Source organism: Lynx rufus, unplaced genomic scaffold (assembly GCF_022079265.1).
Source record: "Lynx rufus isolate CCGP_SWC_20201006 ecotype Redwood Valley unplaced genomic scaffold, mLynRuf1.p SCAF_18, whole genome shotgun sequence".
NCBI classification, from domain to species: domain Eukaryota; kingdom Metazoa; phylum Chordata; class Mammalia; order Carnivora; family Felidae; genus Lynx; species Lynx rufus.
The window spans coordinates 11,658,109-11,661,663 of record NW_025814832.1 but is presented as its reverse complement, the minus strand read 5'-3'; the positions used below and the strand labels follow the sequence as shown (position 1 = coordinate 11,661,663).

Here is a 3,555-nt window from a genome sequence, read left to right as displayed (position 1 = left end):
GAGAAGAGGGCCATGAAAGCTGGGACTGAGACCAGCTGGCAGCAATGTAGGGGTAGGGGCCTATATAGCAGCAAGAGAACAGGCTTCTAGTTCTACTACCTCAGACACTAATAACATAGGCTGGCTGGGGTTCATATTTCAGGTCTGCCACTTACTAAGCCTATGAACCTGGGTAAGCTACTTAACTTCACTGAGCCACAGCTTCTTCATTTGTAAATAAAAGAAAATAAAACCACTTCACTCACAGGGCTACTGGACAGAAAAATAGGAAGAGATAGGGGCACCTGGGTGGCTCAGTCAGTTGAGCGTCCAACTCTTAATTTTGCCTCAGGTCATGATCCCAGGATTGTGCGTTGGGATCTGTGCTGACAGCGTGGAGCCTGCTTAGGATTCTCTCTCCCTCTGCCCCTTTCCCCAGCTTGCACACTCTCTCTAAAAATAATAATAATTTAAAAAAAGAAGAGATACACAAAGCATTTAGTGCCTGGCACATAGTGTGTACTCAATAAATGAATAAATTCTATCCCCTCTCCTCTGGATGAGCTCCAGCTTTCAGGCTGGCCAGCTACCAGCCTTACTAGGCCTGGCAGGGGTGGGGCCCAAGGTTGGGGGCTGCTGTAGGGGGACACACAAAAAAAGAATCATGGTTTGGGCCTTTTTTGAAAGAGACCATTTAGCTTGTGATAAAAAATCAGCTGTGAGGTAGCCCCACACCTTCATCACCTGGCTCTTGGGGCTTAAATTTAGCCTGGCTATTTAATTAGTTTCCTCTGCCCTAGGTCTTTTTGAGAGGGAGACTGGCTTGGAAGTTGGATGAGGTTAAGAATAGGTACCAAGAGGAAAAGGCCCTTTCTCCTTCACCCTTGCTCATCCTTTATGCCTACACTTTCCACGTGTTTTCTCTTTCCATTTTCCTCTCATGGTCCCATTTCTCCTCCTATCTCTCTGAAGACTGCAGGAAAGACGGGGTGGAGAATATAAGGTAGTAGCACCTGGCTGAAATCTGCTTTTGGAGAAAGGAGTACATGATATGACCTGTGTAGGTTTCCAATGAGATTAGTGAACATTAAAAGTTCAACCCCCTCTAGCCAAGGTGGCAAGTGTCATCTGAGAGGCCCAGCAACAAGTTTCCTTCCAAAGATATTGCCTGTTTTCTGAATTTGGGCCCACCATAATCCACAAAGTAGGCTCTTGGCCTCCAGGATAAATGCTGAGGTCAGAGCATGGCTGGATCCATGCAAATCCCTCTGTTCTAGACGGGTAAAAATCACAATCTGAGCCATCATTTATGATCAGCTCTGATCCAACCAAGGAAGTAGCTAAGTATAACGGTCAAGAGCCTGGACCTGAAAGCTAGATTGCCTGGATCTGAATCCAGATTCTACCACTGCCTAGTTGTACAATGTTATGTAAGTTCCTTAATCTCTCTGTCCCTCAATTTTCCTCATCTGTAAAATGGGAATGGTGGTAGCACCTACCTCAGACACTAATAAGCACATCAAGATTTAGAGAAGGCACCTGGCATATGCCCCAAAAGTTAGCTATTATTATTCTTTTAAAAGCAGCTCTTCTTTAATTAGGCAATAATATGTCAAGGCCTAAAAACTACACATGCCTCTTAAGCCTGCAATTCTGCTTTTAGAAAACGATCCTATGTAAAGGCCATAAGAAGATTCAGTATATGTTCAGCTATTTGTAATTGTAAAGCAAACTGAAAACAACCCAAATGACCAAATGGTAGACAATTTATAGTAAATCCTTACAATGAAGTAAAATAGGTTACAAAAAAGTATGATAGCTTCAGATGTTTTAAATATATATATTTAGGGAAAAAATACAGGATATTTTCTAAAATGTTATCTCTGGGTAGTAAAATTATGGGTAATCTTAAGGTTTATTTAGAGAGCGAGAGAGCAAGAGCACATGCATGCATGAGTGGGGAAGGGGCACAGAGAGACTCCCAAGCAGGCTCTGCACTGTCAGTGCGAAATGAAGCCCAATGCGGGGCTTGAACCCATGAACTATGAGATTACGACCTGAGCCGAAATCAGAAGTTGGACACTTAACCAACTGAGCCACCCAGCCACCCCAATTAAAATTTAATGTTCTTTTTGCTTATATTTTCTACACCGCTTATAGTGAATGTGACCTTGAATAAGTCACTTAACCTCTCTGAGCCTTATCTCCAAAATGGGGATACAGTAGTACTGTACATATAACATTGTAACTTGTTTGAGGACTAAACAAAATTGTACATGTAAGATGCTTAGCATACTATCCACTACATAGCAAGGGCTCAACACAGAGCAGCTTGCTAGTATGGTTGTGATGAACATTACTGCTTTAAAAAAAAACAAAAATGTTTATATATTTTGAAAGAGAGAGTATGCTCGAGAGCTGGGGAGGGGCAGAGAGAGAGGGATAGAGAATCCCAATGCTGTCAACACAGAGCCCAACCTGGGACTTAATCCCACAAACTGTGAGATCATGAGCTGAGCCAAAATCAAGAGCTGGACGCTTAACCAACTGAGCTACCCAGGCACCCCATTACTACTTTCTTAATAAGAAAAAAAAAATAAAAATAAAAACAAACAGAAAAAGCCCAGAGCAGACAACTGTCTCACCGACTTCTCTGCAGTCTCAAGCCCATTTCATGACACAAAAGTCTGGAAGATGATCAAGTAGTAGTGTCTATTAGGGCTCCCTTGAGGCTGCCTGGCTTCACACTTGGTTATCCTGATTAAGTCTCAGGCACTCACCTGCCTAGGAGTCCACTAGACTGTGAGCTCCTAGAGAGCAGGTATCACCTTAAACATCTGCCTCAGCCCAGTGCCTGGCAACATTTTGTAAAAACTCAGCGAATATCTACTGGCATTCTCTGGACAGAGAGGTGCATAGGAAGGATGATATGGATAGGAGATGGGTGATTTGGAATCCTGCAAGGCTGAGGCCATAGTAGCCTTTTTAAAGAGGCAGAGGCCTGGAGTAAGGGCAGGTTTCATGTCACAATAGCAACCCCTCACTCATGATCCATTCATCAGAATTCTTCTATATTTCCACACAGACATCTTCACCCACATTTTTGCACAAGCTGACCTCTTTGGCTGGACTACTTATTTCCCTTCTCCCCCGTCTACTTCCTACATATTCTTTAAGGTTCAGCTTCAAAGAACACCTCCTCTTGGAAGCCCCAGGCTTTCATTGTACCTCAACAGTTCAGGCTGGCAGGGACATTTCTCAGGACTCCCTCACTGGTTCAGGCTTATGAAATCATCAAAGTGCCCTCAGGATTCCCCTACCAATCCCATCTTACCATTCCCAGGAAAAAGAGCTAAAGACCATAATAAGAGAGATTCAAATTAGGTATCAGGAAAAGATTCTCAACGACAAATGAAAAGTGACTGGAGTGACTACATGAAAAGAGAAAAGAAGAAAAAACCTCTAAGGGATCTTTCCCTTCCAGGTCAGGGCAAGTGGAAATTTCACTCAGCCAAGTGACAGATGGGAAGGTGCCTTAGGTGCTTCAGGGCCTAGGTTACCTAAAGGTGAGGTTTT

At 43.3% G+C, this 3,555-nt stretch overlaps 1 protein-coding gene across 3 annotated transcripts in view; it reads left to right on the top strand.

Moving 5' to 3' along the window:
- The window catches only part of PIGW (phosphatidylinositol glycan anchor biosynthesis class W), a 40,898-nt gene that overhangs the window by 31,232 nt on the left and 6,111 nt on the right, over positions 1 to 3,555 (top strand). The gene's annotated exons all lie outside the window — the stretch shown is intronic.